Genomic DNA, 17,486 nt, shown 5'->3' with positions numbered 1-17,486 from the left:
AGTGGGGCTCCACACAATTTCTGAATAGTCAAATAAAATTACCTTAAAAACAAGAACTCCAGCACAATTTAACCTTGCCTCTAGGACAGTGGAAGACCGGGGGGGTCAGGTGGAAGCCAAGGGCAATATACAATTTTTACTCCATTATGTTGTTGAAAAATGCTTTACACTGGACTTGCAGTTAAAGGTAAACCATAGAAGAAGACATGAAATTGAAATTTCTTAGGTTAAAAAGCAAAGATCAAGTTCACAACTTAAAGTTCACATTTCTGTTTAAGGCAGGACTGCACCGGCCACTGGAAGCGAGCAGGAGGACTCGTCCCTGGGCGACGTGGCTCCCGGAGCAGCGGCAGCTCAGCCACCGAACCGTTGACGTCCAGTGACGCGGCTTCAGACTGAAACCACCGTCACCACGGCTGCGGAGCTGCCTTGGCCAGGAGCCGCGGCTCACCCACCGCCCTGCTCGGGACGGGACGGGCCCGGCACAGCCAAAACGCGCGGGCACCGCGGGCCGCGGCAGCAGGAGAGCTGCGGCAGCGCAGGACCGCGCTCCGGCTCTGTCCTCACCTCCCACCGGCTCCGGCAAGGCCGCTCACCCTGCCGCCTCGCTGGCGGGACATTTCATTTAGGAGTAGGGGTTACTTGCAGTTGGGGGTTTTTTTCCCTTTTTTTTATGAAAATTTCAAGTTCCTGATTTTTGTCTATCAGATTTATAGCAATAAAATACAGTCCACAGGCAAGGAAGGAAAAGATTGCCATCACAGGAAGAAGCACTTCTCTCTTCTTACACGCTGTTTTCAAATCATTATCTAAACAGCTTGTCTGTTGTTTTCCTCACATCAGTTTTTACCGGATTTATGCAAAGTTGCCACTTCTGTCCACAGTCCCCTGTACCTGTTATTTCATGACTGCATTTGCAAAAAGTCCACATGCATTTGCAACGTCTCACTTTTTCCCTTTCCTCTGGCAATGCCTTCTCCCTCAAGACCATGGATTTCACCCCAAATACCGACTGACGGCTACCCCCTCCGGGTTACCGGCCAGTCACCGCTCAGCTAAGCCAGGGGTGGGAATTTAAAAGAACAGTTCAGTGACCAGCTCCGACTGAGAGTCAGCAGGACCTGGGCTCCCGCATCCCTCCTTCCAACTCCCTTGAAAGTCCCTCCCCGCCACCCTGGCACCCGCAGCACGCCGTGCCTGCGCCGGCGTGGGAAAGCATCACCCCAGAAACCCGGGGAAACGCGTTTCTGAAGAACAAGCGACAGAGAACAGATCGGAAAAGATATTTAAGAACTGAGTCAGTGCTGAATGAGTCAGAAGGCCGCGGCTGGACGGCGAGGCGAGGGGGAGGCAGGGCAGGGGGGAGGCATCTGCTCCTCCGCAGCTCCCACTCGCTGCAGCGAAGCTGCTGGGGCAGGCGCGGGCGTTCGGGGCGGCTGAAGCGGGGCTGGTGACAGCACCGAGGACGCTGGCTGGGCTTGCACTGCGCGCTGAGCCCACGTCCAACAGGGAGGTTTAAACAGACACAGCCCCATTTCAACAGATGAACAGACTCTGTCCATTCTGACAAACTGGATTAATCAAAAGCCGGCTGCTACGGATCTCCAAGCGCTCAGGAGCTTCCCACACTCTCCAGGTTCTTTCCCCTCTCCCCCAGCTTGCTTCTCCCACAACGAAAAGACAGCTTTCTTCTGCAGGAGAGATGGGCGCTGCTGAGGTCAAATCACCGTGTTCCTGGGGACAACATATTTTTCCCCTTTTAGTGCTAGAATCATAGGAAGTTTAAATGAAAATCTAGTAATTTGCTTTTTTCAAAATATTTCTTTTTAGCAGCTCTGCATCCAACACTCCAGAGCCACGGGCACATGCCCCCGCAGAGCCAGAGGAATCAAAACGTTCTGGAAACAGACAATGACGCTGTCACAATCCTCGTCAAATCTTTTTCCAAAGGAAGTGAGCCTGCACAAAGCAGAGCACATGCAGGCAGCTCCTGCTGCAAGCATCTGCTCGGACCCAGTCTGTCCGCCCCTGAACACGGGGATGGTCAGCGGCAGCGCTGCCGCAGTCTCGGCGGCAGGACGCAGGGAGATGACAGCTCAGCCACGCAGGCTGCGTGCTCACCCACGGAGCCCAACGCGCAGCCCGAGTTTACACAAGGGCGAGAGCAAAGGAACAGAAAGCAGCAAGGCACCGGAGGAGCACGCACCAAACCGCAAGCACCCGTTCCTAGAGACAACGCGAAATGGCCTCTCCAGGCGCAGCACTGCTAACGGCACACGTACTTTGCTCTCCTGCTGCTCCCCGGAAAGCTGCACTGTGGCATCCCTGGGCAGAGGAGAGGGGCAGGCAGCAACACCGCTCACCCGGCTGTAGGGAGGGGAAAAAAAGAGAATAACCTCCTTCCGAGCGCCGGCTTGCTCAGAACCCACCCCCCCTTTCTGCCAGCGCGCTGATTTCACATGCGGAAACCAAACTCTGTAACAGGTCCAAGGGGACGCGCGCTGTCAGCGTTTCACAGGGTTGGGAGGGCAAGGCGCGGATGTCAGCGTGAACTGCAGCACCTGGCGACTCGGGCCGGCTGCGCTACCCGGCGGGCATCGCTTCCCCGTCGCCCCGAGAGCGGGGCAGATTCCCGGGGTGCTACAGCCACGTCCTGGTTATTTTTACTCTGGCAGTTAAACACCGAATCCTGGCTACTGTAAACAAACCTGTTTAATTTTGAACTTGTAAATGTCCTTCATGCCAGCTTTTTAAGTTACTATAAACTAGGCCATGAAAAGGGGTGGACTTTTTTTGAAGTGTCTACTAAACAGTGCTCAATACTGCACCAAAATCCCTTCATCACTCGGAGCCATGTTTGCAAAACAAACTCAAATCCAGCACTTCTGCAAAGGACAGATTTACGGTGATGGAAGCCACGCTCAAACTGACAGATCCCCTCCACGACGAAAAACCCCGAACAAAGACAAGGAGGGACGCAGCAGAGCCGGCTGGAAGCGCGAGACCCGGGCTCTACCCTTGGCGTCACCGGGGCCCGGCGCTCGCCAGCCGCGGGCTGCACGCTGCCTGCGGCACCGCGCCGGCTCGGCCGCCCGGCCCCGGCACCGCGAGCGACGGCTCCACTCGCCATCTGCTCCCTAATCAGTCCCTGGTTATACACCGTGTTCTCAGGTATTAAATTACTCAATGAAGTCGAAAGCGCATTGAATACTTCCCTAATATTAATCAAAGCTGTCAACAATTACGCGATTGCTACACGCGAGCTACGGAAACGTGCCGGGAAGAGGGATGGTGGACCACAAATGAAAGGGTGTTTGTCTGCAAATCACGTAACTAATTAACAGACACCTCCCCTAAAAAGCAGTGAGACAAAGGCTGCCACAGACTTACTAGTTAGCACGGCATTTACTTTAATAATAAAAATCACTGCCATGGACTCACTTGCCAAGCCCCTTCCCCAAGGCAGCCAATCTCCCCGTCTTTGGGGTACGCAGCAAATCTCCACCTTTCCCGAGGCCATCAGCACCAGAAAAATGAGAAGGAAGGGGAAAAAAAAAAGGAAATGAAAAAAGACAAGCTTAAGCAGAAAGCAGGACTTCAGTGTGACTTTAACGCACACCTTGACATACTTCCATTCACCCAGTCTGCAGAGTCTGCTTCTGTTCCACTGCACATCGTCACTGCGGTATCCGACACCCGAGTAAATGCATTTTATATATAAACATTACATAATAGCACACAACTTCTATACCTTAGGGCAGGAATCTCACCCTCAATTTTACAATTTTAACAGCAAAACCATTACCATTTCCACTGACTGCATTCAGCATCAAATCAAATCCAAATCATGGCAACAAGTGTGCACACAGCTGCAGGGTTCACCACGGCCATACCGAGCTGCGGAGCGTCACGGGCTCTGCAGTACACGTCCCGTCCCTGCAGGTTTATAAGCTTTTCCTCTCCTAAATTCACTGCAGGCCAAAACCCGAGTTATTTCTTGTGAAAACAAGGAAAACATTTCAGTTCCTGGCAGGAGCTGACTTTGCCTCATCACCCTACTTCGCCCTTCAGCAAGTTCAGCGTTAGCCAACAGGTATTTTGGACACTCGGAACCACACGCGCTCCTCGAGGGAGGCCGCCGTGCGCAGAGACCTGCAGCAACTCGTGAGTGAGCTCGGCTCCCTGCAGTCACACTTGGGAATTGAATCTAACCCTGAGCCACTACTGTGCTAAGGAGCATTTCATAAAGTACCTATAAACTGAACTCACTGCGATTAGTGAAAAGCGTAACAATATTTCAATATTGTCCCATTCTAGTATTTCTAAAAAGAGAACTTTCACCAACAATCCATGAAGTTACAAACAGGAAGGCAGTAATGTTTTAATAACATACTTTGTCCAAGTGAGAGGCAACGACGATTCAGTAATTTAAATCTAAACACATTCCTTTTTTGTTGTTTTTGAAGTACTGGTTAAAAACAAAAAACCACAGTGAGAAGCCCACGTAAAAAAAAAACCACCCCAACAGTGACGAGCCAAACGAGCGCTGAGGTATCCGAGAACACCGGCGAAGGACGACACTGTCCGCGCTGTCCCTGCAGTGCCCCAGCAGCGAAGGCAAGAGGCCGGCCTGCAGACCCCGCACACCTCCACTCTCAAAACCTCCGTCCCGACCGGGCGCTCCTCCGAGCCACGTCCGCATCGCCCGCTGCTGCGTGACCTGACGCCTTCCGCAGAGCGCCGTGCGGGTCACTGCCGCGGGGCCAGAGCCGCCCGCGCCCGGGCTAAGAGTCAAGTCCTCCAGCAGTCCCTTCCGGCTCCAGTGCCGTGTGGAACGGGCGCTTTGGGCAAATCAAAGACAGCACACACAAACAAGTCAGAGGAACCAACTGCTCTGAAAGCAGCAGTGATTCTGTAATTTGAAAGTGCGGGTTTATGCACAGACGTATCGAGATTGATCCTTCTCAGCCTGTAATCTTCTCCGCAGTCAGCTTCAGGCTGAACTGGCAATTTTAAATATCACAATGTTAACTTCCAGGGAGGTGACTGCCTACTTACTCATTATAAATTGCTTTGCTATAAAGCACTCCAGGCAAGGAACGAGTACTTTGGGCAGCTAAAGCTCGCCGTGCCGAAACGGCTAATTTATTTTTTGTCCTATTGGTCTGCATTTGCAGAAAGCGCTAGGGACGCGTGCCAGACAGACAAAGGCAGAGGAAAGGAAGCCAGAAGCAAAACTCAAAGACCAACACACACTGCATCCCCAAATTAGAACAAACCGCTACGTCACCCGCCGTAACTGGCAGCCTCCCCCCGCACGGACCGCAGCGCTGCTGCAGATTCAGTGCTCATGAGCAGTGACCTGCACACAGGAGGACAGACACCCACCTCAGCTGCGCAGATCTGGGAGGACACAGACTTTTCTCAATTACACCTTAAAACCGCGTTGATAGGAAGCACTGCACGGCCACTCTCTGGCAGCAGCCCGGCGAGGGAGCGCGCAGCCCACGCCTGCGCAGCAGCCAGCCGCAGAGCGTGGCCGTCCCACCACCGTCGCACCCAGCCAGTTCTCCTCACCCACAGCTACTCCAGTATCTCCAGCTGAGAGGTTCACACAAGCCAGAGAAGTTCTCGACAGCTTTTCCAGAAGAAGAAAAATATTTCCTTTCCCCCTTCCTCATCAGCAAAACGTGTCAAAGTTACAGGGCACAAACATCAGACACGGAAGCCGTTGATGGGACTTCCTCCATCTGTTGTCTACCACAGCCACAATTTGCCACTGAATTTTAAGTCCTATAAATTTTTTTTCTCCGTTTTCTTTAGTGGAAAAAAGTGTTCCGACCTTTTTCAGTACAGATTAAATTCCAGACAGACTCTAGGAGGTTTAATCACAGCAAAACGCCAACGACGTTATACTTGGTAAGAATAATTTGTTGTGCTGATAGTAGCTTGGCAACATTCTTAACTATGTTCTTCCTGGTTTATGTAATTAGAGTCAATAAGTGACATGAGTTAGGTAGATTGTCACTGCAGTTTCAGCCTACACTTTAATTGCTTTATTTCTGCTGTAATAGTGACCAGACACCGGTCACTGCTGGGGGCTGGGATCCAGTTTGGTCTCCAGCATCAAACCTCTGATGGAGCGACCAGCACAGCTTCATCCTGTTCCAGGGTTCTTCAAAACTTCCGGAAAAAAATGTAGATGCTTAAACTGCTCTTCAGACGGATTTCTACCCATCAGTGACAAATTCTAAGACTGACATTAAGTCTCTAAAAATGCGTCCTCTGTTAGCAAGGACACTGCCCAGCTTCTCAGGAGACCGGGCGAACTTACAAATTCCAGAAAATACTCAGATTCTTTCAATCTTCCTGGCAAAGCTGCACTAATCCGTTCGTGTGCGTACACTGGCTGTGACCACGCAGACCGATCCGACGGGCAGCTCTGCATACGCAGCCCAGGGATTTTCACCGCCGAGAAACGCTCGACCGCTCGGCGCGCGCGAGCTGCAGCCAGCGCAACACCGACTGCTCCCACGCAACGGCAGCTCATTGAACGCCCACTTCAGCAGCGATTTTTGAATGAAAAGCCCCACTCGCCATATGGCCACTTATTAATACTACATTATTTATCGGTTTAAATAAAACCCCTACAGCGATGAGTATCTGTGTAATGAGTACCCAAACACAGTCACTGACGGATGTATTTTAGCACTGCAAAGTAGAACTGCATCTCTTGAAATGCTTTCACGGCCAGATTTAAAGTTTGATAGGAACCTGAATAGCAGTAAGTTAATGCACAGAATTAACTTAGAACAGAGGAAAAAGTAACAGTTTAATCACTTTTTTAAAGAAATTAAGTTATTTAATATGGTACTTAATCCTTCCATTTTAGCTCTGTCCCTTAATGCTGCTTCCTGGAAGCTGGGGGCAGAGGGAGGTAGAAACTGTATTTTCTTTAACAACAAAAAAGAAATTTTCTTCTACGTGAAGATTTTAACTGAAGGAATATTCTGAAAATGTTATTAACACTTCAGTGTTGAAAACTGAAGTGCATCACAGCGAGAACTTTCAGGCCAGGAGGGTGGGAACCGAACCGCTGGCAGGCCTGACCTCTGTGCCGGGGGTTCTCTGAAGCTTTTAAATCCTCCCCAATCTGCCGGGCTTAGAAGGGCAAAACTACTTGACAATTCATCCTGGAATTTCCTTTATGGAAAATAAAAGGTGACACTAACCCCTAAAGGAAATAGCTCTGATAGTTTAAATCAGTTTTCTATGAGCCATTTCAGTATTTATAGGTCAAGCTTGATTACAACCAAAATAGATTATTACACAGCTGTCTTTAAACAACTTCAACAAAACCACCCCACGGGCAGTCGGACTCCTGCTCCCAGAAGCAGAGACGCTACGTGTAACTCACACGGAGCGGAGGACACATCCTACTGCCGCTAACACGATGAGCACCACCGGCACCAGCCAGTTCTTCCCCTCCACCTCAGGAACAGTATTCAAACAGGAGCAAAAAAATATCGTCCTTTTTTCATGTGTCTTTGAAATGAAAAGATGTAAGGCAATAGGAAAAAAAAAAATCTCTCCCATGTTAGCATGCAAATTTGTTAAACACATGGCCTGGAGACAGTCAGTTCCGCACTCCGAGCGAGACCTGAGAACACACCACGCGCCATTCGATGTTAACTGCCACCATCCGCGGTGGCTGTGCTCTCCACGCCGGTCAGGACACCCCGCCATCAGACTTAAAACTCCATTCAACTGTTTTTACAGAGAAAATCTACAAACACAACATCAGCCACTCAAATGCACGGGCAATACCGCTACTAGTTTTAAAATATACTTAGGAACCTTTTTAAACTTCTGCCCACACAGACGCAGTTAACGGGAACCTGGCATGAAAAGCTCAACTAAAGAAGTTTCAGCCTCTCAGCTCTGTCGGCGTGACTTCGTGTTTCTGGTACCTGCTCAGCTACCCCAGCGCCCCGCTCACGCTCGCTCGAGTGCTAAATTGACTTGTTCTTGACATCGCGTTGACGACGAGGGTTTGGAGCAAACAGCTCATTTAACAGATGGAGGCTACAAAGTCCTGAAACTACAGAAGAAAGGAACAGACCCACTTTCTCGGAATCACAGCCTTGAGGAAAGCGCCCTGGAGCACTGCAACAGCCCTTTGAACATTTTAAATGAGGTTCCTGAAAAAGCTCTATTCTAAATTTGAGTGCGTTCTAGGAATCAATACGCCAGTGCAGTGCATTCATGAAACACAACAAAGCCGTAACAATGTTGTAATCCCTCTGACTTTATAAGTGACCTGATGAGTTAAAAGCCCTAAATGCACGAGTGTTTCATGAGAAAGGCTGTCTGGAACTGTTTCAGTCTGTGTCTTTAATCTTAATGTTATTTTCAACTAAAATCAGTGTTATAAATCAAAGCAAAAAGCAACAATTGGCTCATTTTATTTTATCTTCACCTGTATTTATTTCCTAAATCCATCAAGATTTCCGTTCTTCAGGCCCGACACCCACTCATGGTTGCCCAGCACAGTACTAACACCTCAAATCTCCGGGTAAAGCAAGCTGTGCTGGAATGGGACTACTTGCGCAAAAAGGAGAACTGTGCCAGAAATAACCTTACCCAGTGAACTATGATTTACTTTAAACTATCACGTGGTAGGTGGCATATAAAAAGATATTATTCTGCATGTCAGCTCTCTGCAATGAAAGTTTTTCTCTTCTCAGGAGCCCCTCCCTACAACTTCAAGTTTATTTGCATCAGAGAGAAGAATATTACATAAAAAGCAACATAAAAGGCTCTGCAACCAATACATCCTGCTGAACTGCTCCTCCCACATACGCAGCACTCTCCAGAGAAGGGGCTGCTGCCAGCCGCTGCGTTCAAAACGCGAGGGATGCCCGGTTCTGCACAGATTATTCACTCGGAGAAAACCGCGTAGCAGCCTTGCTCCCAGCAGCGTGCCACGCTCCCAGCTCCAGCCGCAGCAGTCAGCCACCGAGGCTCGGATCTCTTGCAGAGCAGATTTCACAGCCACCCGTTCACACGCAACACCCTCATTCAAACATGAGAAATTATTTTTTTTCAGTATTGGAACACTCCAGAACACATCATTGGACCCAACGACCATTTCGACAACCCCCCCGCTACATCCCGGCCAGCCTCGAGCGTGCAGTCCTGTTCTAGCCCCTCGCAAGCGAAACGCAACCGGCTGCCTTCCTGCCACGCTCCCGCCGGCAGCGCTTACGCAATGCCACCGACTGACAAACACGCTGGGTCCTACTGGTTGCAGGGCATTTCCAAAAAGCAGGTTTTTGCAGTAACTTTTGACAGGACGACAATTACCTATTACAGAAATGCTCACCCTGCTCCTTACGTGAGTGTATGAAGCGCCAGGGCAGCATACATTTTTACCTGCCTCATTTAAGCGATTAGTAAGATCTGTTTCAGCCATACCACAGCCACTGCTGTGGACAAATCCACGCCTCTTGTTTCAGTGCCCCAGATGGATTTAAATACTTTCCATCTTATCAATATTCAAAATAAATAACAAACAGTAATGACTCAGGCCACCTGCTCGACAGGACTGCTATTGCCTCGCTCCCCATATTTTCACTCAAACAACGTGAAAAGGGTGATAAAGCCAGGCCAGCCACCTGCAGCCGTGGGCTGCAAGCAGCCCTGGAGCTTCCTTTTCTGCTGTTTGTCCTACGTCACCTGCTTCTTCCCTGTTATAAAAAGCCCTGTGAAGGGTCAGACTTTCCCCCCAGATAGCGGATTTTGTTCATCAAAAGAATCAAAACAGCAGTTTTCAAAACATACCGAGGTCTGCTTTTGAAAGCATCTGTATTTCTCAATCAAAAAAACTGAATATGTGCTTCCACCGCGGCTCACGTCGAGCCACGGCAGCCGCGCCGAGGAAGCGCCTGTTCAGGTAGAGCAGGTATTTCCCAACACCCAGCACCCGATTCCTGCCGGGCCGCTGGCGGCACCGAGCACCAACACACATCAAAACATCGTCTTCATGTGGCCACATTCAGATTCACGCAGAGCCACCCTACCTGCTTCAGCCGGCTGGGACGGTGAGAACAGAGCCCTTGTCACGCCCTGTGGCCTACTGTCACGGGAGAAACAGCACCAGCGCAGTCTGAAACCCCATCTCTAACTACAGGTACTGGCTACTACAGCGCTGTGAGTGCAGCCTGCAAATGCAGAAGTTATAAAACCCAGAACGATTGGTGATCCAAATCAGGGAAGGTTTCTGGTGTCCCATTTCTTCCCACGCACACCTCGAAGGATGTTCCCACAGCACATGAATGCAATTTCAGTTTAAACACAGCATTTCTGGTTAGGAATGTAACAGAGTGCCTCCTCCTTGAACACCACCCATCTTCCCACAGCCGCTTCATTTTAATATCGTTAAATGGACTACTTGAGACAACCTTCATTACTGCAGTATTTGCAAGGGGAGAAGTGATCTCTCAGTAACCAGTTTCTGTCCCGTTCAGAGGTTTGGAGACAAAAACTTGTTTCCTACCAAACCTGGAAGCGAAAAGGCAGCAGCAGGTCTCACACCAGAACAAAGTGCTCCAGCGCAGAGACCAGGTACTTGCTGCCCCGACTGATGCTCCACTGTCACTAGGGTCTACGCAGCCTCTCCCTGCGCTCCCCTTTCTTCAGAAGAAGGGAGCTCAGAACACAGGCAATAATTAACAAAATTATCACCATCACAGGAAAGCGCAGGTGTCTTCTAATAATGAGCCATTGATCTCTGAATGGTTTCAGTCCGCCAGCAGACACGCGAACCCAGCTCACAGGTGATGTCTCAAAAGTCACCAACACAACAAGCGAAGCCCACAGAAGAACCAGCAGCGAAGACCCTACTTTTGTTGCAACAGAAAGGCAGCTTGATACAAACTCCCGCAAATGCAGGCTGCTTCTTGCAAGTAACAGTTCACCCCCACTGAGGACAGAGAGCAAATATTCACCTATTTCTCCACCACCCAGAACAAGCCACAGGTCACGTTCTTTCCAGACATACCAGGGAAAGCAGATAGCCACCACGTCACCTCTGCTACAGTCCCGGCACAAGACCGACAGAGAGGAGCTGCCCTAAGCCAGGTGTAGTCAGGAGCTGCAGCTTCTTGCTCTCTTTGCAACTGCTTCCCTCGACCGGCGCTGCTACTTGCACAACCACACAATGAGTCAGAGCAAGAAGGGATCTGGCTGAAAACTACATCGATATTTTTGGGACTAGCTCAGTTTTCAGCTAACTAAGCTCCCTGAGTTACCTCAACATCTACGAGTGCAAGTACCCAAGCATGGGGGACAGCGGGCTGTGCGACTGCGCTTACACTGCCTTGAGTGACCACGAAACCACAGCCTGAAGCTCTGGCCACTGGACCTCTCACCACATCTCGCCCACTCTACCATGTAATACAACCATGTCACGTAAAACACAACGAAACACAGGGTAATTCAGATTGCCACGGATCTCCAGAGGCCACTGCCACAACCCCATGGCTCCAAACTGGGCTAGCTCCAAAGCCAGACCAGGTCACTCGAGACCTTGCCCAGCCAAGTTCTGCAGATCTGCAGTGACAGAGACTGCAAAAGCGCCCGGGCAGCCTGTTCCAGTGCTAAATCGCTCCCAGGGGAACCGTCTGTCCTCACTTTCACTGAAATTTCCCTTCCTGCCCCTTGCCACCCCAGCCTCCACCCCCTCAGTGTGCAGCACTGCCCGTCCCTCGCCACGGCAGGCTCCAAGAGGGGACACCTCGACGGACGCTGAGGCAGAACCAAGCCGGCACCGTGAGGCTTCATAACCGACCTTGCTCATCCACCGAACAGCTTTTGTCTAACATTTTCCACTTCCTTTGCTTCTAACACTACAGGATAAATCGATCTTAACCGGCATGAAGCATCTGCTTTATACATCATACCACATGGAATCTGAAAAATCACTTCTTTCGCACACGGAGGACACTATCTACAGCAGCCTAAGCTACCTCCTCTGCCTCCTCGGGGCTGTCACCCGCAGCAAATCCACTCTGACCTTGGAGGATGGCTTCTCCTGGCCTGCTCCGACACATCAATCAACTCCGAGCACACTCAGCTGGAGCCTCAGAGCTGGCATTAGAGCCATTCAGCCTTGCAGTTGCTTTCAGTCCTGGTGATACTCTACAAAATCCAAACCAACCATCATTTTTTATACACTATAACCAGGTTTCTCCTAAAAATCTTACATCATTGGATCAACTGCTGTGTTGAATGCCAGGTTTACTAGCTACACTGCAGCCTTAAAAAGCGTATTATTTGCATTTTTAAAAAACTCCAAGGTATGGCTATGAAAACCAGCATTTACTCTAAAATCTTGTCTACCTTGTAAATCAAAAGAAACCATGCCTTCCGCAGAGCTTGTTCAAGTACAAATGAAGAAATCTTAAGGAGAAAGGAAAAATCTAGGTGCATCCAAGGAATCTGTACGACTCCTTACGATACAGGATTGTTTTCCAGAGAATCAGTCAGGGGGAACACCCGGCTAAGCTTCACCCCGTTTCTGTAAGGTCGCACCATGGAGTTCAAACCCTTAGTTTGTCCTCTGGTCTCCAAGGGACCGAGCCCTATAGATGCCACCTCCCCCCAGAGGCACCTCCCTGCAGCCCAGGGACAGGGACACAGCAGAGCGGGGACACCGGAGCAGAACCAGCCCCGGAGCGAAGACCAGGGCACGACAACCGCGCGCCAAGTCACTGAGAACACAGGCGTGCCTCAAACACAAATCTAAACTACATTTGGGTTGGACTAGCAAAGAATATTGAAATAAGTTATAACCTTCCTAGGTGGCACAGGGCTTTTAGGGAAGAAAGCTAAAGCAACACAGAAACACAGAATTAATGTCATATGGCTAGATACTATTTTTTCAACATGGAAGTTGCAGGTATATATGCAGGGTAACTGAAGGTTATTTATTTCAACTTTATATAAAAAGTGTACCCACAGATACCTTACATTAGATAATTTTTTTTTTATATCCTTCTTGCTCAGAAGCTATTAATGAAAGTGTCTCTTCTTCACAGTTATTTTAATCCTTTCTCTTCTGGTATATTATTTCAACAGTTCTTCATTTAACCAACACAGACATGTCTTCTTCGTTCTAATATTAGTGTTGGAGACACTAAACTGGATCATCAATCAGACACCCCCTCAGTTCTTGCTTCTCAGCGTTCCCGAATGTTCAACAATAACAATTCAAGAATGGGAAAGCAAAGTTAAATCCATGACTTGCTTAAGAGCTCTGAATTACTGCCCAACTGCAGAGGATGAACAGCCTATTCCTACTTCAAACTGTATGGCTTCAAAAAAAAAAACAGTCAACCATTCTGGGAAATGTCTTACCCATGAAAACTGACTCCTGAAATTTATCACTTGTACACGTAGGACTGAAATAAACTCATCCTCACAACTTCATGCTCTCCTGAGCCACCTCCACTGACCGAACGCTGCTGGACTCGACGCCCCGCGCCGCTCGGCAGCAGGAAGCACTGTGTCTGCAGCCTGCTGAACGACGGCCAGCAGCCAAGGCAGCTGGAGGCTCGTTCCAACTTGTGCGTTAGCAACTAAAAGCTAGGTCCTCCTTTATCCTCTCCGCACTTAGGATTTTAGGATATAGTCCAAGCAGAAACCTGTTTGAGAGAGGAACCTTTTAGGACATTAATTTACACCCAGAGAGCAGTCTAGGAATCCCAATAATCTCAAATCCTGGCTGCCACCAGACTCCAGTACTGCAGCAAATAAAACCAAACACCTCGCACAAGTTCTAGCATCCGAACAAGACAGACTGGATCAAACAAGAGAGCTCAGCAAGATCAACCTCTCCTTCCAGTCTCCTAACACCCTCGCTTTCCTCGGCCATTGGGTGTCACGTTTCCAGGATCAGAAGCTTTGCAAGGTGCGAACACGAACGCCTAAGTAAAAATTTGACCCTGGGATTTATGAGCACCCCTTCGAGAAGATGTTTTCATTAAAATTCTGTTTAATTTCCCATTACCTATTAAGTAAAAGAGTAAAAGCAAATCAACAGCTACTTCAGAGCTCAGCATGAAATGAAATCAGGCTGTACCCCACCCACCATGCCCACGACCTCCTCTTAAAAATGACGCAAAACAAACCAAAACCCACCTCCTATCAAGGTCAAAAAAAACCCACCAAAAAACACCACCCAAACACAACCCCAAGCCTTGACCAAGTTTTAAACGTTAGGCCTCTCTCGAATCTGCCTCTGCAGAATTAAACACACAAAGCTACCAGAAGTGCTTCATGTTTAACACTAATCTGGCTCGCCAGAAATGCAAAGCAAGCGATCAAATCACACTGCCCCACAAAGCAGCTTTGCCCGGGACCGAGCGGCAGCGCCAGCCGAGGCAGCCCCGCAGCGCGGTGCCGGGCTGAAGGCAGCACCGCATCTCACGCAGCTACCAGTGAAAAACACTGCACGCACACAGAGTGAAGATTTGAACTTCACGTACGCTCAAAAGCTTCACTTCCTTTTCCCCAGCATGAACAGATAACTTGTTCCTGTTCTCAGAATATCACGATTCCTCTTCCAGACGATTCTGAGTCTCTGAAGTTGCCCAGAAGCAATCTGTTCTCTAAACACTAACTACAAGTTCAAAGTGCCACCGAGAACGCACCGCACGTGCACGGTACAAGAAAAAACCCTGCAACGTATAGTACAAACAAAAAATTACAGTTGTTTATGCCTAAGACTATGATTCAATATACAATTGAAACTTCTATCTTAGAGTATGTCCACGCTGCACTACTGCTACCTAATGACACCTCAGTTCTTTAAGAGCAGTCCTCAAACTGGACGAGCAGCCATGAAACGCACCCCAACCAGCCGACGTCCGTACAGCTGCAGCGTGTGGTTTCAAACACAACCCAACGTGACAAACCGCGCAAACATCCGGCTCCAAATGAAAGCATCAGCGTCTCCCTGGACCTGCACCGTGCTCGTAGGTCAGTCCGTTTGGCACGCAGTCCTCTCAAAATCTGCGGCAAAGCTCCTTAGCCTCCAACGGTGACGACAGCCATGGCTGCTGGCCTCCCCCGAGCCCCAGCCCCCCAGCCCGTGGGTCTGCCCGCTCCACGCCGTCCCGGCTCCCGCCTCGGGCCAGCCACAGCCTTCTGGGCGCACCCTCCCGCGTCTGCACAGGCCACCAGAAGCAGCTGCTTTTAGGAAGCAGAACTCACTTGTCAGAGGATGATCTTAGCCCGGCAGAACACAAACTCCGCTCCTCCGGGAGCGGGACCAGCAGCAAACCGCGCGCGTGAAAAGCGAGTATTTTTAGCAGCGGTGTGTGTGAGCACAGCACTTCCTGCTGACTCCACCTTGCAGAACGACAGACGCATTCTCATTCCCAAAAGTAGGATTTCACAACTTCTGCTGCCCGACACAACAGCGGGAGGGAAGGGACAATCTGCTGAGAACGGCAAGTGACAATTTCCCAGGCTCTAACTCAGCATTAAAAGCTTCTGTTGGAATACGCTGTCAGTCTTCAGGCAACCACGTCGGTACATCGATAGCGTTTTTCTGCCACAACGATGAACAGAACATTAAATGTTTTTATTTACTGGACTGACCTTTGCCATAGCAACAGGATGCGCACACGGCATTCCCAGCGTAATGAAGTCATTAAGCAATGTGATAATGATGTCAGAATAATCAGACAGCATTTCATACTTGGGACGTGGTGAACTGCACTGCTTCTACAAACCCAAAGAGTGGCAGATGTCACCAAGGCAGGGGAGCTCCATCTGAAACTGCCCTTCGAGTTGCCCCAATTGGGGTAACTTCTCACTCGAGACCCAGACCTTTGGTGGCAACGCACTATTTCTGTTTCTCCATGGCTTCATCCGTCACTGCCCACAAGTCTCCCGTACTCCCACGTTAAACCCCCTTCCGAACCCAGCTGACCTGCCAGCTCCCGCAGAGCGACCGGCACGCCATTTCGGTAAGAAAAGGCAACGACAGCAGTCGCAGCAGTGAAACCCTTCACGGCAGGCAGCCGCTCTCCACCGCACAGTCGGTTTCCTCAATTTAACTCTTCGAACCGTCTGCTGGCGCTTTCCTACGCGCAGCAACACCAGCCCTGCGACCCAACTGCCAACGCACAGGAACTACGGAGCGCCGGGAGCACGCTGCGGAGGCAGGCGGGCGTCCTCCGGTCAAACCACTGTTTTCAGGAGCGTTCTCTCCCTTGTTACGCTACTGAACGGAGAAAACCAGGAGTTTTCTCGGGCTGCCCTCCCTGCCAGCAGCTCCTTCCAAGCCGTGAGCGGAGCGAAGCCCAGGAGCCGACGGCAGCTCCGCGTCGCTCGGCACCGACCCGGCGTGTCCCAGCCCCCCGAGCGGGCCCGGCCGCAGCCCCTGCCCCGAACCCCCCCGAGCCCCCCGCCCCGCTGCTCACCCACGGCCCGCGAGGCCGCGGACGGACCGACAGCAGCCGGACCCCGAAGTTTCCCCGCACACGGGGAAGTTTCTCTCTAAGCGGCTGCAGGAAGCGCCAGAAACCATTCCAGAGCCGCCGCGCCCCGAGACCGCGGGTCCCAGGCCCGGGGGGGGCTGCGCAGCGCCCGGCGCACCCCCCCCCCCCCCCGCGCTCCCCGTTTACCTCCGGTCTCTTCGGGGTCGGCAGCGGCGAGGCTTCGGCGCCCGTTTACATCTCGGGCCGTCCGGTCACCTGGCCAGGCGGGACACCGGAGGGGCTCTGGTTACTGCCCGGGTGCACGGCGGGACCCGGCGCCGCCCGCCCCCGCCCCGGCCCCCGGCGCAGCCGCACAAGATGGATGTCCGGCCCGGGGCAGCCCCGCGGGCACAGCGCCGCCGGCCGCCTCCCGCCCCGGGGAGAAGCCGCCTCCCCCCCCCCCACTGCCGGCCGGGCTCCGCCGCGTCCCGGGGAGGGAGCGCTCAGCCCGGCCCCGCCGACACCGCCTCGCCCCCCCCACCCCGGACCCCCGCGGCCGGACCCGCGCCCCCGGGCCCGCTCGCTCCCGCCCCGCGGCCTGGCCCGCAGCGGAGCCCCCCCCGGTCCCGCCGCCCGCTCACCCCCCGCCGCCGCTCGGCTCCGGGCTCGGCTGCTCTGCGCGGCGGCGGCGCCGCGTCCGCTCCGCCCTCCCCGGCCGCGCTGGGGAGGAGCCCGCGGGCCGGGCCGGGGCGCGCAGCCGGCGGGGCGGGGCGGGCGGCAACGGGGAGGTCGGAGAAAAGTTCCGGGCGGCGGCGGCCACCGCGGGCCCGGGCAGGTGCCGGGGCCGCCCTCCCCACCCCGCACCCCGCACCCCGCATCCCTCCCGCCGAAGGTCCCCGCGCCAGGGGCCCGGCCTCCCGCCGCCCTGCACGGCCCCGGCGCGGACCCTCCCCGCCTGCCGGGGGAGCGGGCAGCGGGTGGCAGCGAAGGGAGCCG

General features: G+C 52.0%; 1 protein-coding gene across 2 annotated transcripts in view; it reads right to left on the bottom strand.

Annotated features, from left to right (window-relative positions):
* RAP1A (RAP1A, member of RAS oncogene family) overlaps positions 1-17,218 on the bottom strand; it is a 38,067-nt gene extending 20,849 nt beyond the window's left edge. The window contains exons 1-2 of one of the 2 annotated variants that reach the window (XM_075442851.1): positions 17,132-17,218; positions 16,698-16,766 (exon numbers count right to left, since the gene is read on the bottom strand). The gene's annotated coding sequence lies outside the window, so the exon portion shown is untranslated. The remainder of the gene's footprint in view (positions 1-16,697; positions 16,767-17,131) is intronic. The other variant, XM_075442852.1, reaches the window with a different exon arrangement.
* Positions 17,219-17,486: the final 268 nt, after the last annotated feature.

This window comes from Opisthocomus hoazin, chromosome 25 (assembly GCF_030867145.1).
Source record: "Opisthocomus hoazin isolate bOpiHoa1 chromosome 25, bOpiHoa1.hap1, whole genome shotgun sequence".
NCBI lineage: Eukaryota > Metazoa > Chordata > Aves > Opisthocomiformes > Opisthocomidae > Opisthocomus > Opisthocomus hoazin.
Note: the sequence above shows the minus strand (reverse complement) of the source record. Positions and strands in the feature narration are given on the sequence as shown.